At 39.9% G+C, this 27,628-nt stretch overlaps 1 pseudogene; it reads left to right on the top strand.

Annotated features, from left to right (window-relative positions):
- Positions 1-27,628, top strand: part of LOC128061304 (histone-lysine N-methyltransferase SETMAR-like) — a 43,133-nt pseudogene that overhangs the window by 3,737 nt on the left and 11,768 nt on the right.

Here is a 27,628-nt window from a genome sequence, read left to right as displayed (position 1 = left end):
GATTGCAGCCATGAAATTAAAAGACGCTTACTCCTTGGAAGGAAAGTTATGACCAACCTCGATAGTATATTGAAAAGCAGAGACATTACTTTGCCAACAAAGGTCCGTCTAGTCAAGGCTGTGGTTTTTCCAGTAGTTGTGTATGGATGTGAGAGTTGGACTGTGAAGAAAGCTGAGCAACGAAGAATTGATACTTTTGAACTGTGGTGTTGGAGAAGACTCTTGAGAGTCCCTTGGACTGCAAGGAGATCCACCCAGTCCATTCTAAAGGAGATCAGCCCTGGGATTTCTTTGGAAGGACTGATGCTAAAGCTGAAACTCCAGTACTTTGGTCACCTCATGCGAAGAGTTGACTGATTGGAAAAGACTCTGATGCTGGGAGGGATTGGGAGCAGGAGGAGAAGGGGACAGCAGAGGCTGAGATGGCTGGATGGCATCACTGACTCGATGGACGTGAGTTTGAGTGAACTCCAGGAGTTGGTGATGGACAGGGAGGCCTGGCGTGCTGCAATTCATGGGGTCGCAAAGAGTCGGACACGACTGAGCAACTGAACTGAACTGAACTTGCTTACTGCATGGAGGAGGAAGCCAGGGGTTTTAAAAATGTGTTTGTTTTATAGACTTGAAACAGGCAGCTCATAGTGAGTGAGAAATAAAGGAGTCTGTCTTGCTTTGAGCAGCTCGCTGGTTATGTGGCCTGGTCTCATTAGTGACTCTGTGACTTCAACACTCAGAGAAGAGACTTGAAACTTCATTCCTGTTGATCCTTCCTGGATAGTAGAACAAGAGTTTCCTTTCTTCTTCTTTTCTCCTTTCTACCCACTTGGAGCTTCCCAGGTGGCTCAGTGGCAAAGAATCTGCCTGTCAGTGCAGGAGATGTGGGTTTGATTCCTGAGTCTGGGAGACCCCCTGGAGAAGGAAATTGAAACCCACTCCAGTATTCTTGCCTGGGAAATCCCATGGACAGAGGAGCCTGGCGGGTTACAGTCCTTGGGGTCGCAAAGAGTTGGACAGGACCGAGTGACTAAACAACAATGATTGTTCCTTCCTGGACAGTGGAACAAGAGGTCTGTCTCCTCTATGTACATGTGAGGGCAGGGGATAGACACTAAACCATCTGTGGCCTTTCAGGAGCTAGATTTTACTGATCCCCACTTATTTATCAGTCACCAAATTGAGCTCTTTCTGAATATATTTCCTCATCAACCCTCAATAGCTTTTGAGTAGACATCAATGGCACATGCTTTGACCTCCAAAGACTCTTACTTCTGTACTCCTCTGATAAGAGTTAAGGACCCAGGTCAGCCGCTGATTATGGGTTGCAAGTTTCTTGGAAAGAGTAACAGTTGTTAGCCTGTGTCTTCCACATGTAGTTCCATTTTGCTTTTGTAGTTTCCGCTGTGTTGCTTTGCTCTGTTACTTTATCTCCAGGATTCTTCTCTTCTGAATCCTGCTTCTCATGTAGCAGTTAAGAAATGGTTCTCTCTCCCTAATATCTTCTTAAAAAGCCTAAACATTTTAGGTTTACAGAAACATTGCAAAAATTGTGTCTAGTTCACATACACTTTTCACCAAGCTTTTCTTGATGTCAGTAACTTACGTAAACACAGTATAGTGATCAAAATCAATGACCAAAATCAAGAATTGAACACTGATACACTTGTGATCAACACAGAGTTGTGGTTCAGATTTCACCAGTTTCCCTGTCATCAAAATATCCTTTTCTTATCCAAGAACCCAATCAAGAACTTCACCGGTACTTACTGCATCCGTCTCCATAGTCTCCTGCAACCTGTGACACATTATTTCTGTATCTTTCATCAACTTGACAATTTGGATGAGTATTGTTGAGATGTTTTGCAGAATTGCTCTCTCATTTGGGGTTTGTCTGATGTCCTGTCATCATTAGAGTAAGGTTGTGCTTGTTCAACAAAAATACCACCAGTGATGTTGCGTCCTTCTCAGCGCATCCCAGCAATAATTTTCATCACTTGGTTAAGGTAGTGTCTGCTGGGTTTCCACCATTAAGTTATTATTTATGCACTGGAAACTGATAATTATAGTGGGGGAGAAATTTTGAGAGTGGAGTGATATCTTTTTCATCAAACTTTTGCCCAACAATATTAGCATCCATTGGTGGAGCTTGCCTGTAACAGATATTACTGTTGTGTTGGGATCATGGTAATTTTCTAATTCCTTCTTTATTTTTACATTTGTTAGTGGGAATTTTTCTGATAAGAGATATCCTGTATCCCCAACTTATTTATTCAAGTATTTATAATATATAGGGTCTCCTGGATATTTATTTTACTTACATGGCTTATAAATCCAACACTTTCTCTTTTCCTCTCTTTTCCTCTCTTATTTTCTTCCTCCCTCCCTTCCTTCCTCCATTTCTTTCTCTCTTCTCCTCAGTGTTTTCTTTCATTGTTCAAACTTTGGCTCTTTGGAGTTCCTTGCCATTGGCTCTTGTGTCTCTCTGACATATCTCATTATTTTTGTACACTTCCTTATTTTTCTAGCATCATGAGATGTCCCAGGCTTACCTTATATTTTCTCTGCTCTGGTCCTGATATCAGCTAGTCCTCTAAGGAGCCTGCTTTCATTTTTGGAGAACAGAATTTAGAAGATGAAGATCTGGGTACTGGGTGTGCTCCTTGTTACTGTAGTATCATTGATCCCAGGCCCTCTCAGTGGGCAGCATATATACTAACCCAACTATACACATATTTTGGAGAAGGTGATGGCACCCCACTCCAGTACTCTTGCCTGGAAAATCTCATGGACGGAGGAGCCTGGTGGGCTGCAGTCCATGAGGTTGCGAAGCGTCGGACATGACTGAACGACTTCACTTTCACTTTTCACTTTCATGCATTGGAGAAGGAAATGGCAACCCATTCCAGTGTTCTTGCCTGGAGAATCCCAGGGACGGGGGAGCCTGGTGGGCTGCCATCTATGGGCTCACACAGAGTCGGACATGACTGAAGCGACTTAGCAGCAGCATACACATATTTATTTACATTTATGTCTATATTCATAAATCTGCATATACATTAAAAACTGAGTTCGTATTGGTATCTCTGACTCCAGTCCAACACCACAAGGTCTTTGTAGCCTTCCTCCTTTCCTCATTTTTATGTATTTATTTATATTTACGGTTGCACTGGGTCTTCATTGCTGTGCACAGGCTTTCTCTGGTTGTGGTAAGTGGGCTTCCTGTTGCATTGCACAACCTCTAGGCACGTGGACGTCAGTAGTTGCGGATTGTGGGTCCTGGAGCTGGGGCTCAGTAGCTGCGGTACATGGCTTAGTTGCTGCGTGGCATGTGGGATCTTCCTGCACCAGGGATTAAACCCGTGTCCCCTGCACTGGCAGACAGACTCTTATTCACTGCACCACCAAGAAATTCTGCTCCTTTCTTATTTTTAACTTCTTTCCCCCAACAATGAGAAAGCTGGATCTCAATATATGCAATACCTTTACTTATTTGTTCAGTCCTAGAATACACGTAAAGGATTTTAGAATTGCTAGCCCATACTGCTATGAGAAATAGATTTGCTAAATAGAGTACAATATTTTTGTGTACAGTGTGAGATATTTATCTGATTTTACCTTTTTTAAGCAACTTGTCAACATCCATAGGTTGTCCCAGCACCATTTATTAAAATGTCTGTTTTTAACTCAGTGATTTAAGATGCCATTTGTAGCATATACTCAGTGCTCATTGATGCTTGTATCTGTTTCTGGACTTTTTATCCTTTTCTATTGATCTAGTTGTCCACAAAAGTGTGCCAGTACCACACTTTTATTAATTACAGAAGTTTTGTAGTGCTGCATTCAATATGCCAGCAAATTTAAAAAACTCAGCAGTGGCCTCAGGACTGCAAAAGGTCAGTTTTCATTGCAATCCCAAAGAAAGGCAATGCAAAAGAATGCTCAAACTACCGCACAATTGCACTCTTTTCACATGCTAGTAAAGTAATGCTCAAAGTTCTCCAAGCCAGGCTTCAGCAATACATGAATCATGAAATTCCTGGTGTTCAAGCTGGTTTTAGAAAAGGCAGAGGAACCAGAGATCAAATTGCCAACATCCGCTGGATCATGGAAAAAGCAAGAGAGTTCCAGAAAAACATCTATTTCTGCTTTATTGACTATGCCAAAGCCTTTGACTGAGTGGATCACAATAAACTGTGGAAAATTCTGAAAGAGATGGGAATACCAGACCACCTGCCCTGCCTCTTGAGAAATCTGTATGCAGGTCAGGAAGCAACAGTTAGAACTGGACATGGAACAACAGACTGGTTCCAAATAGGAAAAGGAGTAGGTCAAGGCTGTATATTGTCACCCTGCTTATTTAACTTCTATGCAGAGTACATCATGAGAAATGCTGGACTGGAAGAAACACAAGCTGGAATCAAGATTGCTGGGAGAAATATCAATAACCTCAGATATGCAGATGACACCACCCTTATGGCAGAAAGTGAAGAGGAACTCAAAAGCCTCTTGATGAAAGTGAAAGAGGAGAGTGAAAAAGTTGGCTTAAAGCTCAACATTCAGAAAACAAAGATCATGGCATCCGGTCCCATCACTTCATGGGAAATAGATGAGGAAACAGTGTCAGACTTTATTTTTGGGGGCTCCAAAATCCCTGCAGATGGTGACTGCAGCCATGAAATTAAAAGACGCTTACTCCTTGGAAGAAAAATTATGACCAACCTAGATAGCATATTCAAAAGTAGAGACATTAGTTTGCCGACTAAGGTCCGTCTAGTCAAGGCTATGGTTTTTCTAGTAGTCATGTATGGATGTGAGAGTTGGACTGTGAAGAAGGCTGAGCACCGAAGAATTGATGCTTTTGAACTGTGGTGTTGGAGAAGACTCTTGAGAGTCCCTTGGACTGCAAGGAGATCCAACCAGTCCATTCTAAAGGAGATCAACCCTGGGATTTCTTTGGAAGGAATGATGCTAAAGCTGAAACTCCAATTTTTTGGCCACCTCATGCGAAGAGTTGACTCATTGGAAAAGACTTTGATGCTGGGAGAGATTGGGGGCAGGAGGAGAAGGGGACGACAGAGGATGAGATGGCTGGATGGCATCACTGACTCGATGGACATGAATCTGAGTGAACTCCAGGAGTTGGTGATGGACAGGGAGGCTTGGCGTGCTGTAATTCATGGGGTCGCAAAGAGTCGGACACGACTGAGTGACTGAACTGAACTGATAGTGTATTTTAATGTGTGATATGGCTAGTTTCCCTCTGTAATTTTTCTCTTTGGGTGTTTTCCTAGCTATTCTTACATATTTGTTTTTCTATGTAAATTTTAGTTATCAACTTATGTAACTCTGTTAAATAATTTCTTGGTAATTTTATTAGGATGGCATTGAGTTAATAAATTAATGTAAGGGAAACTGTCATGTTTAATGCCAAGTCACCTAACCAAGAACAGAGAATGCCTTGCCATTCCTTAAAATCTGCTTTTGTTTCTTTCAGGAGGTCTGATATGGCTGTGCTAATTTGCACCAGCCTCTTGGTTGTTTCCCTTCCTCAGACTCTCTGCACAGGCGTTCAGGCCATGCCCTTAAAGATCCTTCTCTATGTCTGGCTGCCTCATGGCACTTAACACACATTTTTAAATGGAAGAAAAGAAAAAGAAGAGAGAAAAGAAGAAAAGGTAACTTGTTATGGGCTCATTAGTGTCATCTCCCCCCACAAAAACAATTTGTATTATTGTCCTAACCTTAGAATGAAACCATATTTGGAGATTAGATCCTTATAGAGGTGATGAAGTTAAAATGAGGTCATTAGGGTGACCTTAATCCAATCAGATAAAAAGGGGAAATTTGGACACAGATTTGTTCTATGGGAGGATCATCTGAGGACACAGGGACAAGACAGCCATCCAGAAGCTAAGGAGAGACCTCAGAAGAAAGCAACTCTGTTCACAACTTAAACAGCCTTTGGAACTGTGAGAAAATCAATTTCTGGGGTTTAAGCCACTCAGCTTGTGGTAATTTGTTATTGCAGCCTTAGCAAGCTAATATATTTGTCTAGAGAAAATTTTACTTACCTCAAGAGATCAGCCCTATTGATTAATTAATAGTAAAGTGTTTCTTTGCAAATTCTACTCTTGAGATAGACTTTTTAGACCAGTATGGACGTGCTTTGAGCCTCAATATTGCTGTCATTGAATCAGCCAATATACAAGTGATGTGATCAGTATTTTCAAGTGGTGTCCTTAGGGATGCTACAAATACGACTTTATTTTTTTCTATCACTCACCCTTATTTCTGTCTTGATCCTCAGTGCTGCCTGGTGGCAGAAAATTCACCCAGTTAATTCTAGTTTTAAGTATTTCAGATTAGGTCCATTTGGGGACTTTGCCTTCCCAAATGACTTCTCAGAGATTGGTTCAGAAAAATGCAGTAATCAGTCATGCTTTGTCGTGGCCAAGCTTAATAATGCCTCCTCTTATAATCTTCCCTGCTTCTCTCCCTGTCTCTCATGCCTGCTTTTTGCGTTCCCTGAAATGTGTAGCAGATACACCTTCTCTAGGCTCTCCTTCTTCTGCAGACTAAAATAATGCCTTGGCTTGTCTCCCTGGGCCCCAGTTGGAAAGAAGCTCAGTCCGCCTTTGCTCTCTGAATGCCAGGATTATCTGAGGAGCATTTATCCATCTTTCTTTTCCCTTATACTAAGACCTGATCCTGGGTTGGAGATGTAGGGTTAAAAGCCCCTTCTTTAAGGGTGGAGACCCACAGCCTCCACTAGCCAGACCCATGGCACTTCCTCATTCTTTCCAGTGTCACAGTCCACTCTGTGTATATTCTATAATTTACTTAACTGGTATCTCATCAATGGCTATCTCCTGCTATTGCAAACAGTATGGCAGTGAATATCCTTGTCCATTTGATGAACATTTGCAAATTGATCCAAATACGACATGTGCAGTTTCTCATTGTCTCTACGCCGTCCTCAGCATTGTATGAATTTTATCCTACATTCTTGTTTCACCAACGTTGAGGGCTATCAATCTTTGATATTTGACAATTTTGTAGATAAAATATTGCATATATTTTTAGTTTAGATGTTTATTTCTCATTTTCTGAGATAAGATACTTTTTAATCATATACTTAAGAGCTTTTTATTGTTTTTGTAGCTTATCTGTTCCTGTCCTTTTTTCCATTCTTCTGTTGGTTTGTTGGTGTTGTGATTTTTCTGAGGCCTTTATAAAGGAAATTATCCCTTTGTCTTTCACTTGTTTTAGCTATCTTTTTTCTTTATTTTTCATTTGTAGTTTGACTTTTCTAAAAATGAGTATTGCCAGGAAGAATTTTTAATTTCATTATTAACTTTATCAGTTGTTTTCTTTGGCATCTTAGAACATCTGTGGATATTTAATACTAGGAGTAGTAGCAAAGAAGTTGCTTTTTTTCCTGTTCCTCCCTGCTAGAACTGAAAGCGGGAGGAGCACTAGTGCTGTTTCCAAACTTTGCCTTAAATACCTCCTCGGTAGGTCTACCTCCTCGGTAGAGTGAATTTGAAGTGTTGTTACTCAGTTCTTACAGAATAATCTGGTTGATCCCAATTTACAGAGCTACTCATGCCTTGTATGGTCCTTCAAAACTGTGGACAAGTTTTTCTGAAAAAAGAAAGAAACAGAACAAAACTAATGGTGCAGAACAATCACTTGACTTGATGCCGTGCGTGAGAAAAGCAACTATTCCACTGTTGATAACTGCTATAATGTACTTCATTGCCCAAGTTAATGGATAACAGAGATACAGAGTAAAAAGATATTGTGCTTTTTGCTTTCATTTTCTCAACAGATTTCAATGAAATAACAAAGAATATTCTTTAGAACATGTTTCAACATTTATAACACTTTTTCAAAACTTCTAGTATGATAATGCTACTGGATTAGAGCAGGTAAGAATTGCCTTCTTACAAAAGGAATTTCGTTTCTAAATGCTGCAGAACTGGAGTTTGTCATTTCCTTCTATTACTAGCATAATTTAAATAATCGGCAGAGGTTCTTCAATTAATTTGGCGCATGCCTTCAGTGTGCCTCAAGTAACCTCTTCCACGTTGACAGCCTGGTTTATTTTAGGAAGAAAGGGTGACCTTAAGAAACAACTCAGCCTGTGTGCTCATTGTTGTCAGTAAGGTGGGCTTGACATCAGCTAACTAAGGCAAGAATTATAGTCTTGGTTAAAATTTTCTCCGAAAATAAGTGTACAGTTATCTTTCAGCAGAATATAGCAAAATAAAGAAAAAGCCCTTCTGGCAGTGCAGCTCATTCATTGGGTGATTGTAACAATGCTTATTTTAAAGCCACACATTAAGTTGTATTTGCTATTTGTTAGAGACGCTCAAACTCTTCTGATGATCACATGAATTTCTTACTGAAGGTGCAGGAGCTGCCTGACTTAGGGATAAAGAAAGAGTTAATAAGAACTTTTAGTTTTTATTTTTTCCTAAAAATATTTGGCTCCCACATATGATTTTACTGTCTGTTGCTTAATACCATTTAAAAATTACTGTTAAATGACATAAATTTATGAAGTTATTACCAAATATTCAAGTGTTGAAGCAGATTTGATACTTCCTTCCTTTTTTTTAAAGAAAAATCTTGGTCATTCTGTCTTTTACAGCAGAAGAAAACACACAGGAACTTCAATTAAAAAGTTGGTTATAAAATTTTCTCAAATTTTGAAATTGAGGTATAATTTACATATAATAAAGTACACAGATTTTGAATTTAGTTTTATTAGTTTTAATAACTGTCCATCCACCATCCATAAAAACAGTGTAGAATATTTCCATTTCCTCCAGGAATTTCCCTTGTGTCCCTTTTTAGTCCTTACATGCCTCTTCTTACAACAGGCAACCTGTGGCTGGACATTTGAATTGTTTCCAGAGCTTTGCTGTGTTGGGTAAGTTTTGCGAACATTGTTGTACACATCTTTCTGTGGATATATGTTTTCAGTTCTCTTGGGTAAATGCCTTGAAATGTAACTGCCAGCCGTGAAGTAGATGTATGAAACTGCCTAACAGTTTGCCAAAATATTGTACCATTTCACATTCTCATGGCAGTGTATGAGAGTTCCAGGTGCTCTACATCGTCACCGACATTTGGTAATATCAGTTTTTTATTAAAAAAAAAAAAAAGATTTATTTATTTATTTTTGGCCATGTTGGGTCTTCATTGCTGTGCACAGGCTTTCTCTAGTGGTGAGTGAGGGCCACTCTGCATTGCAGCAGCTTCTCTTGTTGCAGAGCCCAAGCTCTAGGCACGTGGGCTTCAGTAGTTGCAGCGTACAGATTCAGTAGTTGTGGTCCACAAGCTTTGTTGGTCTGTGGCATGTGAGATCATCCTGGACTAGGGACTGAACTTGTCTCTTCTGCGTTGGTGGGTAGATTCTTAACCACAGGACCACCAGGGAAGTCCCAGTGTGATTTTTGACATTAACTATTCTAGTGGGTATGAAATGGTATCTCATTTTGATTTTATTTTGAGTTTCCCTTGAATAATAATGAACTTCTTCTTATATCCTATTGATCACTTGTATGTATAGCTTTTTTTGGGTGAAGAGTTTGTTGAAATATTTTGTCCATTTAAAAACTTAGGTTGTTAAGTGTTGATTTGTAAGAGTTCTTTGTATATACTGGGTACAGATTTTAAAAAACAGATTTAGCAGATATTTTTTCCCTAGTGTGTAGTTTGCCTGTTAATTTTGTAACTGGTGGTTTTCAAGGAGCAAACTTTTAAAATTGTGATGGGTTTGTTTATCAATTTTTTTCTTCAATAGCTAGTGCTCTTGTGACCTAAGAAATCTTCATCTACTCTAGAGCCTTATGGCTCTAGTTTTCAGGTTTATATCTATAATCCACCCCAAATTATTTATGTGTAGAGTGGCATCTGGTCCCATCACTTCATGGGAAATAGATGGGGAAACAGTGGAAACAGTGTCAGACTTTATTTTTTTGGGCTCCAAAATCACTGCAGATGGTGATTGAAGCCATGAAATTAAAAGATGCTTACTACTTGGAAGGAAAGTTATGACCAACCTAGATAGCATATTCAAAAGTAGAGACATTACTTTACCGACTAAGGTCCATCTAGTCAAGGCTATGGTTTTTCCAGTAGTCTTGTATAGATGTGAGAGTTGGACTGTGAAGAAAGCTGAGTGCCGAAGAATTGATGCGTTTGAACTGTGGTGTTGGAGAAGACTCTTGAGAGTCTCTTGGACTGCAAGGAGATCCAACCAGTCCATTCTAAAGGAGATCAGCCCTGGGATTTCTTTGGAAGGAATGATGCTAAAGCTGAAGCTCCAGTACTTTGGCCACCTCATGCGAAGAGTTGACTCATTGGAAAAGACTGATGCTGGGAGGGATTGGGGGCAGAAGGAGAAGGGGACAACAGAGGATGAGATGGTTGGATGAATCACTGACTTGATGGACGCCAGTCTGAGTGAACTCCGGGAGTTGGTGATGGACAGGGAGGCCTGGCGTGCTGCGATTCATGGGGTCGCAAAGAGTCGGACACAACTGAGCGACTGAATGGGAACTAAACTGAGAGTGGAATAGCAGTTGAAGTTTATTTATGTATTTATTTATTTTTAAAGTAATGTACAGAAGACTTTATTTCCCTCATAGAAATTCCTTGACAATTTTTTTTTTTTGAAAACCAAGCAATATATGTGTGTGGATCCCTTTCTGTAATCTCTATTTTGTTCTGTTAATCTGTTTATCTTTGTAGCACTAGCACAGTGTTGATTACTGTTGCTACATTGTGAGATTTGAAACCAGACGGTATACATCTTCAACTTTGTTCTTTTTTAAAAATACAACTTCTGATTCTTTGCATTTCTGTAAACATTTTAGAATCAGCTTTTCTGCTGGAATTTTGGGATTGTACTAAAACATTAATTTGGGTAAAATGTATATTGACAGTGTTGAGTCCTTCAATCTATGAACATAGTATCTTTCCATTTATTAGGTTTTCTTTAATTTCTTTCAGAAATTTTTATAGATTTTAATCTATACAGCTTGTGAATTTTTTGCTTAAATTATTCCTATGTACTTGATGGTTTGTGTTGCTATACTAAATGGTATTGTTTAAAAATTGCGCCTTATTATTGTTTGTTGTTTGTATGTAGAAGTACAATTGATTTATATGTTTTGCCCTAATATTCTTCAAACTTACTAGATTCACTTGTCAGTTCTAATATAATTTGTTTTTGCAGGTTCTATAGGAATTTCTGGGTACCCAGTCATAACTGCAAATAGTGATAGTTTTATTTCCTATCAAAAACGTATGCCTTGTTTTGATTTTTTTTGCTGTATTTGCCTATTAATTCTAGTACAATAATAGTACAATATTTCTAATGTCAGTTCAGTTCAGTTCAGTCGCTCAGTCGTGTCTGACTCTTTGCCAGAATAGAAAAATGAGTAGAAATGGTGAGAATTAGTATCTTTCCTTGTTTCCAGTATTAGGGAGAAAGATTTCAGTGCTTCACTTTTATATTATTGTATTAGCTGTTAACTTTTTATTATTATTATTACTAATATTGCCTTTATTAGATTTCTTTTTCCTCATTTAGAATATTTCTATTCTTTCTAGTCCTATTTCCTTCTATTCCCTTCATTAGATTTTCTTCTCTTCCTTATTTGCTGAGTAGTCTTTCTAAAATCATGGATAAGTACTGAACTTTGTTTGCTGGATTTTTGCTTTTTTGTTATTTTTAGCGATAATTTTATAATTTTTCTTCTAATTCTGTTCATTGTCAATTAACATCAGTTAATTTTTATACCAACTTTGCATTCCGTGTTTATGTTTGTTCTATATTGTTGAATTTGATTTATTACTATTTTGTGTCTATTGTATATATATTCATAAATTATATTGGCCTATAATTTTCTTATTTTTGTTAGGTTTTTGTATTAGGGTTATGCCGGCATCAAAAGGAGTTGAGAACTATTTGCTTCTTGATTTTTCTGTAAGATTTGTATAAATCATAGGATTGTCTCTTAATCAACATTACAGAATGACAACACTTGAGGCATGATGAGTTGATGGTTCAGCATTTTCCAGAATTTTATTTTTGAGTCATCTGATATTTTAAAGAAGATATCTAATAGACTTTTAATTATGAATTTCTCTACTTTTCATAAACCTCTCCATTTCTCAGTTATATAATCAGAAGTCAGTTTTCATGGTTCTAATTCCTTGAAGATACACTTTGATTTTTATGTAATACCACCCACTGTGTATAAAGATGATATAAAGTGATCATTTATAGTTTGTGTTATTTGCAATATCATGATAGTAAGCGTTTCCTACTCTCATCCAATGTCCCTGACATTAAAACCTGCACAATAAACACTTCATAGATTTCTCCAGAAAAAAAGTACATTTTTTTTCAAGCAAATATATAGGTCTTTGAAGAATTTGAACTTTTTTTTTTTACACAGCATACCTCATTTTATTTTGCTTTAGGTCATTACATTTTGCATTTTTGGAGTTTTTTTTACAAATTAAAAGTTTGTGGCTACCTTATATGGAACAAGTCTATAGGCACCCTTTTTGCAGCAGTATTTGTTAAAACTTAGTTACTATGAAGCTCAAAGTTAAATTTAACATTCAGTTGTAATGTCTAACTGACACCAGTTGCTTTAGATAGCTCTGGTAGCTCAGTTGGTAAAGAATCTGCCTGCAATGCAGGAGACCCTGGTTCAATCCCTGGTTGGGAAGATCCACTGGAGAAGGGATAGACTACCTACTCCAGTATTCTTGGGCTTCCCTTGTGGCTCAACTGATAAAGAATCTGCCTGCCATGTGGGAGACCTGGGTTTGATCCCTGGGTTGGGAAGATCTCCTGGAGAAGGGAAAAGCTACCCAGTATTCTGACCTGGAGAATTCCATGGACTGTATAGTTCATAGGGTTGCAAAGAGTCGGACAGGACTGAACAACTTTCACTTTCACTTCTGAATTGGCTGAAGAGATTGGGAAGAAAGGAATTAATAAAAACATTTTCACTGTTGCCCACGGAAAGCTCCATTTAACTGAACACACAACACCAGATTCTTAAACTAAAGGCAAGTGGTATGATTTACCTGCTCCACACCACTTATTCCAAAGTGGAACATTCTTAGCCCAGGATTCTTTTTGTGTGTTTCGTAATGGATGGGTGGGAAGAAACTCCTCTTGGATCATGACTTGACTCAGTTTTTCGTTAAAAGCAGAAACCATAGATGACATATCAGATCTCAGAGCATCTGAGTAAGAATATGGAAAATCTGCACCATAGTAGTCCTGATCCACTAAGTGTAGCCCTCACTGAATTCACTTTGTCCTCTGAACCTCTTTCTTGCTTCCAGTTGGGTCATCATAGATCCACCTGGCTTTGTCACTGGCCCACGGTCTTCAGTGCTCTTAAGTCATTTCTTAAATATTGATACATTTGGGTCATTGGAGACAATGTTCTTAATTAATACTAGGAATCAAAACAATTTTGTGGTTAGATCTCATTGACTGGTATAAACCTTTTATTCATTGATTCAAAATAATACATTAATTTTTTCCCCAAAGAGATAAAAAAATAAAAAGATACAAAATTTCCTATGGAGGCTATATTTGATATCTTTTCTTATTCTTGCAAAGTGTGATGATCATAAAAAAACTCAAAGAAATCTACCCATAGGTGCTTGGCTTACCTAACTACTCTAATTGCCATTTTTCCTTTTTTAATTGTAATTTTCTTATTTTATGTCTCCTAAAATTGTGAGCTGCCTAACAATTTTTTAAAATTAAATAGAAGGGGTATAAAAATACTTAACAAGCTAAAACATTGAACAGGTTGTGGTAAGTCATTTTTATAGTTCTTCCCCCAAGAAGAGTGTAGAGCCATCAAAAGTTGAAGGCAGGGTCATCCTCTCCACATGGTCAAATTAAATACTATTTCTGCAGGAAAAGAAGAAGTATTATGCAGGAGAGTTATGAATACCTAGACATAGGATGCTGCCTCTGTTCCAACAACTTGTTCCAACATTTGCATCTCCTGCCCAGACTTCTCCCTAACTCCACCTTGTGTTCCCAGAATGTCCTCACCTATATCTAAATGGCATCTTATGGTTAACATGTCCTAAACTGATTCTTGATCTTCCTCACCATGCCTCATCCTCCCATGCCCATCTCCTTTCAATAAACGGCAAGTCCATACTTCCAGTTCCTCTGACAAAGCACCTCGAAACCATCTTTGACTCTTCTCTTTTACTCGCATCCCACATCTGATCCACAGTAAATTTTATCATTGCATCTACAAAATACACTCTGAAAATGAACCTGTAGTAGTGATCACTTTCACTATCACTGCCGTCATTTCAGTTCAGTTGCTCAGTCGTGTCCGACTCTTTGCGACCCCATGAATTGCAGCACGTCAGGCCTCCCTGTCCATCACCAATTCCCGGAGTTCACCCAGACTCACGTCCATCAAGTCAGTGATGCCATCCAGCCATCTCATCATTCTTTCTGGAGTTATTTCTCCACTGATCTCCAGTAGCATATTGGGCACCTAATGACCTGGGGAGTTCCTCTTTCAGTATCCTATCATTTTGCCTTTTCATACTGTTCATGGGGTTCTCAAGGCAAGAATACTGAAGTGGTTTGCCAGTCCCTTCTCCAGTGGACCACATTCTGTCAGACCTCTCCACCATGACCCTCCCGTCTTGGGTTGGTTTCATTGAGTTAGACAAGGCTGTGGTCCTAGTGTGATTAGATTGGCTAGTTTTCTGTGAGTATGGTTTCAGTGTGTCTGCCCTCTGATGCCCTCTTGCAACACCTACCATCTTACTTGGATTTCTCTTACCTTGGGCATGGGGTATCTCTTCACGGCTGCTCCAGCAAAGCACAGCTGCTGCTCACTGCCATGGTCTAAGTCATTTCCCACCTGGATTATTGCAATACTTTTCTAACCTACTTCCAGCTTATTCTTTTCAGAATAATTTCAGTAATGCAAAGATCTTGTTAAAATCTAGGTCAGATCTTATAACTTTTCTGTGCCACTTCCCTGTTCTAGACTCTCCAAGAGCTTCCTTTTCCCTCTGACACAGAGTGAAAGCTAGAGAGAGACTTTCCAGTAGTCCGTAGCATGTCCATGATCAGGCCGTGGATCACCTCTCTGAGCTCATTTCTTCCTCCTCCTCTCCTGCCTAACATTCTGCTCCAGCCACACTGTTTTCTCAGGGCGTCCTGTCTGAACCACTTTCTCCAGGTATCATCATGTGTTACTTTCTCATCACTTTCAGACTTTAATCACTGTTATTTTCTCCTTGAGGATTTTCCCGGCCAATGTAATACTGCACTCTCCCGGGTACTCTCTGTTCCATTTCACTGCTTTTTTTTTCTCCTTATCTTTTATTATCACTCACAAATAGTGCTAGTTTCCTTGGGCTGCTGTAACAAAGAACCACAATCAGCTGTCTCAAAACAGCAGGTATTTATTCTTCCACAGCTATGGAGGATAGGAGTCCAGAATGAAGGTGTAGCAGGGTTGGTTCCCTCTGGAGGTTCTGATGGAGAATCTGTTCGCGCCTCTCTCCTGAATTTTGGTGGTTACTGGTCATCCTTGGCATTCTTTGGTGTGAAGCTGCATCACCCCAGTCTCAGCCTTTATCATGACAGGAGGTCTTGCCGTGTTTCTTTTCCCCCTTCTTAGAAGGACATGAGTCATGTTGGATTTAAGGCCCGCCTTAAATCATTATGGGCTTCCCTGGTGGCTCAGATGGGAAAGAATCCACCTGCAATGTGGGAGACCTGGGTCTGATCCCTGGGTTGGGAAGATTCCCCTGGAGAAGGGCATGGCAACCCACTTCAGTATTCTCGCCTGGAGAATTCAATGGACAGAGGAGCCTGGTGGGCTACAGTCCATGGGGTCGCAGAGAGTCAGACACGACTGAGTGGCTTTCACCTTCACCTTTTAATTGAGTGTGGCTTCCCAGGTGGCACTAGTGGTAAAGAAACTGAAAGTGAGAGTGAAGTCGCTCAGTCGTGTGCGACTCTTTGTGACCCCATGGACTGTAGCCCAGGCTCCTCCATCCATGGAATTTTCCAGGCAAGAATACTGGAGTGGGTTGCCACTTCCTTCTCCAGGAGATCTTCCAAACCCAGGGACTGAACCCAGGTCTCCCGCATTGTAGGCAAATGCTTTACTGTCTGAGCCAACCCAGCTGCTAATGCAGGAAACGTAAGAGACATGGATTCAGTCTCTGGGTTGGGAAGATCTCCTGGAAAAGGGAATGGCTAGTCACTCCAGTATTCTTGCCTGGAGAATCCCATGGACAGAGGAACTTGGTGGGCTATGGTCTATAGGGTCACAGAAGTCAAACACTATTGATGGGACTTAGCATAAACATCTGGTCATCAAAGCCACCCTTTCTCCTTTTGATCCAGTATGATCTCATCCTACCTTGATTACATCTGTAAAGACTGTGTTTCTAAATAAGGTCATAGCCATCAATTCTAGATGGATATGAATTTTAAGGGAAAGTGACACTATTAAATTCAGTACACTAATACATTTATCTTGTTTACTGTCTGTTTCCTTTACTGAAAGATACATTTGGGAGAACTTTGCTCATCATTACATCCCTGTTCATAGAATAGTCTGAGACACGTGGTAGGGCTTAGTGATGTTTATTAAATAAATAATATTCTTGGTTGGTCAGACTAGGTTTTAATTAGAGGGCAGATGCCCAGATATATTGCAGCTGATGGTGATTAGTGTGTTAAAGAGAGTCCATTTTTCTAAGTGAAGCCTACAGACTAGTAATTCAATCATAATTCTTTACTCCTTGATTTTTCCTCCAAGATCTATTCACAGGCCTTGGACTAGCCTTCAGTCACCTCTGAAGCCATAACTTAGAAGATAATATCAGTTGTAAAAGACTCTGAGGTCTTGAATAAATGTACCATAACCATGCAAGGACCATTCCTTAAAGACAGTGCTAATGTCACTCAATGATAGAGAGCACTAAATAAACTTTTGATGTGTTTCTGACTTTTCTAAATTCCCCGGATAACAGGAAATCAAATAAGACAGTCCAAGAACAATATTTCCAAACAAAGCAAATAAAAGCCCCCAACATACTTTTGACGTCAAAGCAAAGCTCTTCTCACATTTAATCCTAGTGTGTAAACTCTTGGGTACAGATGAATCAACAGCAGCTAAGTTAACAAATAAAATATGAAACCTCATATCCCAATATGAGCCTTCCCATCCCATTCAAAGAAGGAAACTTCAAGGCATACATTTTTCTCTCAACTAATGAAAATTACATTTGATTAGCAAAAGTTGCTGCCACTGATTTTTAAAAATGAAATGATTGTCTTACTTAAAAAGTGTTCTCAATTTTATTGCTTGCTATTAGTAGCAAGCTAAAAAGAAAAAAGAGCATTTTGGTACTGGTGTCAGTCTTGCTGTGTGAGTTGATTATTTATTTGCTAAAGTTGTGGGTCATTCACTTGAGTGAGATTTCTTGCCAGGCTTTCACAGGACTTTTTAGTTTTTATCGTAACCATATTTGAAGTGAGACGGTGTCCTGCCAGTAGGGTGCCCTGAAGAAACTCAGTGCTTTTCCTTTGGAGAGAGACTGTTATGGACTGATCTGTATCCATCTTCTACCCTTCTCCCAGTTCATATGTTGAAGCTCTACTCTGTACCTTAGAATGTGAACTTATTTGGAAATAATGTCTTTGTGATGTAGTTAGTGAAGGTGAGTCAGTTAGGGTGACGCCTAAATCCAATATGACAAATGTCCCTATAAAGGGGGGGGGGGGGACAGTTTGGATGCAGAGACATGTGCACAGAGAGAACTCTGTGAAGATGAGGGTAGAGATTGGGCCGATGCTTCTATAAGACAATAAATACCAAAGATTGCCGGCAAATCAGTGGAGATTCATGGAATAGATGCTTCCTCACAGTCCTTTGAAGGAAACAGCCCTGCTGATTGATTTAGGACTTCTAGCCTCCAGGACTCTAAGATAATAAATCTGTGTAGGTTAAGGCACCCAGTCCATGGTACTTTGATATGACAGCTCTAGAAAACTGATATACCCTGGATGGCACTCTGGTGGAACTCTTTCAGTATGGCCTTAGCCTGACTGCCTTCATGGTCTCCACTTGGCTTGGCAGACAGGAAGTCACATGCCATCTTCTCCTTCCAGACGCCCAAGCCCTCCCTCTGTTTCCATGTTCTATAGTATCGGGAGATTCCAGGTAACTCCTCTCCTCAGAATTTTCTATTTCAGCAAATATGCAGCCAGGGAAGTGATGTCACATTCCCCTTTTGCAAAAACCCCAGACTCACTTGGAGTCCTCTTCACTCAACTGAGAAGTGAAGACTGAGGAACGTACAGTGAAGGAAATGTTCTCTAGTAACAAGTTCCTGCCATTCATGGGCATTCATGCATCCGCCTCCTTGCATTCACGCATCCTCCTCTTTACCTTCATTCTGCTGGCAAATATTGTTGAGTGTCAGGCTCAAGGCATTAATAAAACAAGGTTTCTGCTCCCTTGTATTCTAGAGATGAAGACAGAAACTATTAACAAATAAATAAAATGTATAATATGTCAGATGATATTAGGTGCTAAGAACAATAAAACAATATGGGAAGGGTTGATTTTTATAGAAGAGGAAAAACCTCTCTGATATAGGAACATTTGTGTGTGAACTTGTGGGAATTGAGAGGAGAACAAGGAGGCTGTTTGAAGGAAGAACCATCCAGACAGAAGGAGTAATAAATGCAAAGACCCAGAAGTGAGCGTGCAGGTGGTTTGTTCACAGAAAAGGAAGCACAGCAGTATGGCTGCCGTATAGTGATCAAGGAGAAAATTGGTAGGAGATGAATTCCGGAAGGTGGGGTGCTTGCAGAACCAGAAAGGGCTTATGAACCATTGAAAGGACTTTTGATTTTACTCTGAGAGAAATTGGAAGCATTGAATTATTTCAAGCACAGGAGTGACATGATCTAATGAATTTTAATGAGGATCTCTCTGGCTGCAGGTGAAGAATAGTCTGCACAGAGAGGAGAAGAGAGGTCAATGTGATGAGTCTATGAGCTGCCCACTAGGGTCCATTCTCTCTCTTTTTTTGTGTTTAGAAATTCCTAATTAACAGAAGTGATAATAAACTCAGATTTTAAAATTCCACAGACTACATTAACCAATCTTCCATGCACATAGGGGATGTCTTGTGGCTATTTCTAGCCAATGAAATGTCATCAGAAGTTGTTAGGAGGGGCCTCTAGAATGCCACTTAGAAAGGGTGCTGCCTCCGCTAGCGTGTGCTTTTTGCCTGTTGTCTTTCACTTCTTCCTGCATGAAGTATGAATATGATGGTTGGAACCAAAGGAACTATCATTAGGGAAATACAATGTAAAAACATAATGGTATAAAATAGTTCATAGAACTCAACAACAAGAAAACAAACATTTGTTTATTTCCAGTATTCTGGGAGGTGGATCATAGAGGATCCTGCTGTGATTTATGTCGGAGAGTGTTTTGCCTATGTTCTCCTCTAGGAGTTTTATCGTTTCTAATTAAAATTAAAAGCTTCTGCACAACAAAGGAAACTATATGCAAGGTGAAAAAACAGCCTTCGGAATGGGAGAAAATAGCGAATGAAGCAACTGACTAACAACTAATCTCAAAAATATACAAGCAACTTATGCAGCTCAATTCCAGAAAAATAAATGACCCAATCAAAAAATGGGCCAAAGAACTAAATAGACATTTGGCTAACAAACACATGAAAAGATGCTCAACATCACTCATTATCAGAGAAATGTAAATCAAGACCACAATGAGGTACCATTTCACATCAGTCGCAATGGCTGTGATCCAAAAGTCTACAAGCAATAAATGCTGGAGAGGGTGTGGAGAAAAGGGAACCCTCTTACACTGTTGGTGGGAATGCAAACTAGTGCAGCCACTATGGAGAACAGTGTGGAGATTCCTTTAAAAACTGGAAATAGAACTGCCTTATGACCCAGAAATCCCACTGCTGGGCATACAAACTGAGGAAACCAGAATTGAAAGAGATACAGGTACCCCAATGTTCATCGCAGCACTGTTTATAATAGCCAGGACATGGAAGCAACCTAGATGTCCATCAGCAGACGAATGGATAAGAAAGCTGTGGTACATATACACAATGGAGTATTACTCGGCCATTAAAAAGAATACATTAGAATCAATTCTAATGAGGAGGACGAAACGGGAGCCGATTATACAGAGTGAAGTAAGCCAGAAAGAAAAACACCAATACAGTATACTAACACATATGTATGGAATTTAGAAAGATGATAATGATAACCCTGTATATGAGACAGCAAAAGAGACACAGATGTATAGAACAGACTTGGATTCTGTGGGAGAGGGCGAGGGTGGGATGATTTGGGAGAATGGCATTGAAACATGTATACTATCATGTAAGAAACAAATCGCCAGTCTAGGTTCGATACAGGATACAGGATGCTTGGGGCTGGTGCACTGGGATGACCCAGTGATATGGGGAGGGTGGTGGGAGGGGGGTTCAGGATTGGGAACTCATGTACACCCGTGGTGGATTCATGTTGATGTATGGCAAAACCAATACAGTATTGTAAAGTAAAAAATAAAATAAAGAGAGAAAAAAAAAAAAAAGAAAACAACCCAATTGAAAAATGGACTGAAGACCTAAATAGACATTTCTCCAAAGAAGGCACATGAAAATATGCTAAATGTCACTAATTATTAGAGAACTGCACATGAAAAGTACAATGAGGTACAAGCTCATGCTAGTCAAATGACTTATCATCAAAAAATCTACAAATAACAAATGCTGGAGAGGATATAGGAAAAAGGGAACCCTCCTACACTGTTGGTGGGGATATAAATTTGTACAGCTGTTATGGAGAACAGTATGGAGGTTCCTTAAAAAACTAAACATAGAATTACCAAATGATCCAGCAGTCCCACTCCTGGGCATATACCTAGAAACAAACTAATTCAAAATGATACATGCACCCCAGTGTTCATAGAAGCACTATTCATAGTAGCCAAGACATGAAAAGGACCTAAATGTCCATTGGCAGATGAGTGGATAAGGAAGATGTGGTGCTTAGGTGCAGTGGAATCCTACTCACAATAAAAGGGAATGAAATAATGACATTTGCAAAGATGTGTATGGATTTTAGACATGTATTGTCATACTAAGTGAACTGAGTCAGAAAGACAAATACCACATGATCTCACTTACACGTGGAATCTAAAATATGGCACAACTGAACCGATATAAAAAACAGCAACAGACTCACAGATGTAGAGAACGGACTGTGGTTGCTAAGGGAGGAATGTGGGGGGGAGGATGGATTAGGAATTTGGTGTTGGCAGATGCAACCTATGATATATAGGATGGGTAAACACAAGGTTCTACTATAGCACAGGGAACTATATTCAATATCCTGTGATAAACCAGAATGGAAAAGAATGCAGAGAAGAATGTGTACATGTGTATAACTGAATCACTTTGCCATACAGCAGAAACTAACACAACATTGCAAATCAACTGTATATTAATTTTAAAAAATAGGGTTATAACTACTCATGCCTATCAGAATGGCTAAAATGTAAGAAAAATGATAGTCCTAAGAGAACACTGCACACAAACAAAACCCTGTGCACACCAGGAGAAAGGAGCAGTGTCCGCACAAGAGACTAAGCCAGACTTGCCAGTGAGCGTCCAGGAGTCTCCAGGGAGGTGTGGGTTGACAGTGGCCTGCTGTGGCATCAGGGGCACTGAATACAAGTCCTTTTGAAGGAGTTCCCGGTTACTGTCCTCATTAGCTCTCCATAGTTTGGCCTCAGGCCAAACAACAGGGAGGGAACACAGCCCCACCCATCAATAGAAAATTGCCTTAAAGGTTTACTAAGCATGGCCCCACCCATTAGAACAAGACCCAGTTTTCCCCACAGTCAGTCTTTCCCATCAGGAAGCTTCCATAAGCCTCTTATCCTTATCCATCAGAGAGGAGACAGAATGAAAACCACAATCACAGAAAACTAACCAAATTGATCACATGGGTCACAGCCTTGTCTAACTCAGTGAAACTATGAGCCCTGCCATGTAGGGCCACACAAGATGGACGGGTCATGGTGGAAAGTTCTGACAAAATGTGTTCCACTGGAGAAGGGAATGGCAAACCCTTCAGCATTCTTGCCTTGAGAACCCCATGAACAGTATGAAAAGGCAAAAAGATAGGACACTGAAAAAGGAACTCCCCAGGTCGGTAGGTGCCCAATATGCTACTGGGAAAGAGTGGAGAAATAACTCCAGAAAGAATGAAGAGACAGGGCCAAAGCAAAAACAACACTTAGTTGTAAATGTGACTGGTGATGGCAATAAAGTCTGATGCTATAAAGAGCAATATTGCATAGGGACCTGGAATGTTGGGTCCATGAATCAAGGTAAATTGGAAGTGGTCAAACAGGAGATGGCAAGAATGAACACTGACATTTAGGAATCAGTGAACTAAAATGGACTGGAATGGGTGAACTTAATTCAGATGACCATTATATCTACTACCGTGGGCAAGAATTCCTTAGAAGAGATGCAGTAGCCCTCATAGTCAATAAATGATTCTGAAATACAGTACTTGGGTGCAGTCTCAAAAATGACACAATGATCTCTGTCCATTTCCAAGGCAAACCATTCAGTATCACAGTAATCCAAGTCTATGCTCCAACCACTAATGCCAAAGAAGCTGAAGTTGAATGGTTCTGTGATGACCTACAAGACCTTCCAGAACTAATACCAAAAAAGATGTCTTTTTCTTATTAGGGGACTGGAATCTTCAAGTAGGAAGTCAAGAGATACCTGGAGTAGCAGGCAAGTTTGGCCTTGGAATACAAAATGAAGCAGCGCAAAGGTTAACAGAGTTTTGCCAAGAGAACACAGTGGTCATAGCAAACACCCTCTTCCAACAACACAAGAGAAGACTCTACACATGGACATCACCAGATGGTCAATACCGAAATCAGATTGATTATATTCCTTGCAGCCGAAGATGGAGAAGCTCTTTACAGTCAGCAAAAACAAGACCAGGTGCTGACTGTGTCTCAGATCATGAAGATGTTATTGCAAAATTCAGACTTAAACAAAGTAGGGAAAACCCTAGACCATTCAGGTATGACCTAAATAAAGTCCCTTACAGGTATGACCTAAATCAAATACAGTGAAAGTGACAAACAGATTCAAAGGATTAGATCTGATAGACAAAGTGCCTGAAGAACAATGAACGGAGGTTCCTGACACTGTACAGGAGGCAGTGATCAAGACCATCCCTAAGAAAAAGAAATGCCAAAAGGCAAAATGGTTGTCTGAGGAGGCCTTACAAACTGAGAAAAGAAGAGAAGCTAAAGGCAAAGGAGAAAAGGAAAGATATACCCACTTGAATGCAGAGTTCCAAAGAATGGCAAGGAGAGATAAGAAAGCCTTCCCCAGTGATCAATGCAAAGAAATAGAGGAAAACAACAGAATGGGAAAGACTAGTGATCTTTTCAAGAAAATTAGAGATACCAAGGGAACATTTCATGCAAAGATGGGCACAATAAAGGACAGAAATGGTATGGACCTAACAGAAGTAGAAGATATTAAGAGGTGGCAGGAACACACAGAAGAACCATACAAAAAAGATCTTAATGACTCAGATAACCATGATAGTGTTATCACTCACCTAGAGTCAGACATCCTGGAATGTGAAGTCAAGTGGGCTTTAGGAAGCATCAATACAAACTAAGCTACTGGAGGTGATGCAATCCCAGTTGAGCTATTTCAAATCCTAAAAGATGATCCTGTTAAAGTGCTGCACTCAATATGCCAGCAAATTTGGAAAACTCAGCAGTGGCCACAGGACTGGAAAAGGTCAGTTTTCATTCCAATCCCAAAGAAAGGCAGTGCCAAAGAATGTTCAAACTACTGCACAATTGCACTTATCTCACACACTAGCAAAGTAATGCTCAAAACTCTCCAAGCCAGGCTTCAATAGTACATGAACTGTGACCTTCCAGATGTTCCAGCTGGATTTAGAAAAAGCAGAGTAACCAGAGATCAAATTGCCAGCATTCGTTGGATCGTCAAAAAAGCAAGAGAGTTCCAGAAAAACATCTACTTCTGCTTCAGTAAATACGCAAAATCCTTCGACTGTGTGGATCACAACAAACTTGGAAAATTCTTCAAGAGATGGGAATATGAGACCACCTGACCTGCCTCCTAAGAAATCTGCATGCAGCAGTCAGAACCAGACATGGAACAATGGACTGGTTCCAAATTGGGAAAGGAGTACGTCAAGACTGTATATTGTCACCCTGCTTATTTAACTGATATTCAGAGTACATCATGCGAAATGTCGGGCTGGATGAAGCACAAGCTGGAATCATGATTGCCGGGAGAAATATCAATAACCTCAGATATGCAGATGATATCAACCTTATGGCAGAAAGCAAAGAGGAACGAAAGAGCCTCTTGATGAAAGTGAAAGAAGAGAGTGAAAAAGCTGGCTTAAAACTCAACATCCGAAAAACTAAGATCATGACATCCAGTCCCATCACTTCATGGCAAATTGATGGGGAAACAATGGAGACAGTGACAGACTTTATTTTCTTGGGCTCCAAAATCACTGCAGATGGTGACTGCAGCCATGGAATTAAAAGATACTTGCTCCTTGGAAGAAAAGCTGTGACCAACCTAGATAGCATATTGATGAGCAGAGACATTAGTTTGTCGACAAAGATCCATCTAGTCAAAAGCTAGTTTTTCCAGTAGTCATGTATGAATGTGAGAGTTGGACCATAAAGAAAGCTGAGCACCGAAGGATTGATGCTTTTGACCTGTGGTGTTGGAGATGACTCTTGGGAATCCCTTGGACTGCAAGGAGATCAAACCAGTCAATCCTAAAGGAAAGCAGTCCTGAGTATTCATTGGAAGGTCATGCTGAAGCTGAAACTCTAGTATTTTGGCCACCTGATGCGAAGAACTGACTCATTTGAAAAGACCCTGATGCTGGGAAAGATTGAAGGCAGGAGAAGGGGGTGACAGAGGACGAGATGGTTAGATGGCATCACTGACTCGATGGATATGAGTTTGAGCAAGCTCTGGAAGTTGGTGATTGACAGGGAATCCTGGCGTGCTGCAGTCCATGGGTTCACGAAGAGTCAGACAGGACTGAGTAAATGAACTGAACTGAACTGAAGAGGATACTAAGAGAATGTGGTGCAATTGGAACTCTCATATGTTGAAAGTGGAAATGTAAAATGAACAACTCAAGTTTTCTTAGAAATTTTAATCTACCCTTACTGTGTGATCTATCTATCTCATCTATGTATTTACCCAGTAGAAGTTTAAACTTAAGTTTGTGTAAAAATATGTATATAAATGTCTATAGAAACTTTACATATAATCTCTAAGCACTGAAAACAACTGAAATGTCCTTTAGTGGATGCATAGGTAAAGAAACTGTAGTATGTCCATGTAATGTGATACTACGCAACAACAGAAAAGAAAGAATTATTGATGTATGTGACAGCGTGCATGAATTTTTAATAAATTTTGCTAAGTAAAAAAGCCAGATCCAAAAGATTTAATACTGTCTGATTTCATTTATATGTCATTACAGAAAGGGAAAACTGTAGAGATAGAAAAGAGAAGAGAGGGGATATAGGCTGCAGAATGGATTGATTATAGAGGGCAGTGTGAGAAAATTTGGGGGAGTCAATGGACCTGTTCTACATCATAATTCTGGTGGGCATACATCTCTGTGCATTTGTCAGAGCCCATAGAACTGTATATCACAGGGTGAAAATTTTATAGTATATAAAGTAAGAAATAATTTTTTTTAATGGGGAAAAAAGGCTGGGAAAATTGTCAGTCTAAATCTGTATTTTCTATTAGAAAGTGGCAAAATAAAATTATCTTGATTCCTGAAACTCAGTTTTGTGGTTCAGTAAAAGATAATTCCTCTTCATGTATACATAGTCCATTTCCCATTTTTTAAACAAGTACTTGCGTTAGAAAGGCAACATAGGGAACAGAAGGGTCTGAAGAATTGAGTTTGGTGTATTTTTTTCCATCTTAATATCTACTCCTGGAACCATTTGGAGAGGGTCAGAGCCGACAGAAAGATAAGTCATGCTTTTAGCTTCTTTTCTTTCTGGTGCATAAATGTTAATATGCCAGATAAATTGCTCTGTAACAGTTGTTGTAGGGATAACATAGGGATAAAAAAACCAATTTCCCCTCTCCCAGAAATCTCTCTCAGTTGAGATATGTAATTTTCAAAGTCTTTATATATAAATGATTTAGTTATTTTTGTTATTACGGATGAAAATGTTTTGGAAGGAATATTTAGCTCTGGGTAGCAACCGAATGAGACAGCTGAAATGCAGAATCCCAGTAAATAAAGCTGCAGTCTGCTCAGCCCACCAGATGGAGAGCCCTGCAAGGCTCTTATCCTGTCACCAATTAACCCCCATCAATCTTCTTTCCAAGGACAGGCTAAGAAAGTTCTTCACTTGAATACTCACATAGAAAATCCTCAAGTAATTCCCTGCCTTGTCCCCAAGCTACTCCAGGTCACTCTCCAGGAGAAGCGAGACCAGCTCGAATTTAACTAGCAGTGAACGCCAAACAGGTGAACGACATTCATTCGACTTTGTGCCTGCACACAGCCCAAATGTTCTAAGATAATAAAAAAAAAACAAACCAAAGATTTATCTGGAGAAGCAGATGAAGTGGAACTCAGTCACTGTGTTTTTACTGAAGGAGATTTCTGAGCCAGAGACAGAGACAGACACTGTTTTATCTCCTTAGATGAGCTCATACCATGTGTGATGATGCCCTCGCATACGGATGATTCCATGCTATTCGAAGACAGCTGACAGAGGCAGTGCTGAACTGGTTGTCTTTCTTGGTGTATCCTGAACTAGGGATTAAGAAGAACAGGGGAAGTAAATGTCTAGAAGGGCCCCAAAGCCTCTCTTGATCATTCTCAAGTCCAGCGGCATCTGGACTTTTTACTGGGCTACAAAGCAGTTCAATATTCTATTTTAAAGCAGTTCCTTGGCCTGCTGGGCGGTAGTGGTGTCCTGGCTCCAACAGTCATCTTTCCCAGCTGTGCAAGTGCAGGGCTTTCCAGGAGGGTGGGGTTGAGGGAAAAGAAGAGATGATGGGCCAAGCAGTGAAAAACCTACCCACCCGTGTTTATGGCTGGGTACAGAATCCTTCCTTTGTGACCTGAAATACACCTGACACACAGGCCAGGACCTGAAAATAAGACTTAAGGAGAGCTGAATCCAATGATATTGGCTAAATTGTGATTCCACATGGGAATAGTTTCCACAAGCCGTTAGTAGAGTTAAAATGGGAAGTTGGTACTGAAAAGTGTGTGCCTTGCACAGAGGAGAGATTGTCCTTGGTCCCCAATCTCCATCTGCTTGCCCCAACCTTCTCTGAAGCTGTTGCACTTTTTTCCATCTGCACTGTATCCTGACCCCACTCCCCATTTGTTCAAATCCCAGTTTTATTAGGATAT

Source organism: Budorcas taxicolor, chromosome 16 (genome assembly GCF_023091745.1).
Source record: "Budorcas taxicolor isolate Tak-1 chromosome 16, Takin1.1, whole genome shotgun sequence".
Classification (NCBI taxonomy): domain Eukaryota; kingdom Metazoa; phylum Chordata; class Mammalia; order Artiodactyla; family Bovidae; genus Budorcas; species Budorcas taxicolor.
This window is presented reverse-complemented; position numbering and strand designations above follow the sequence as displayed.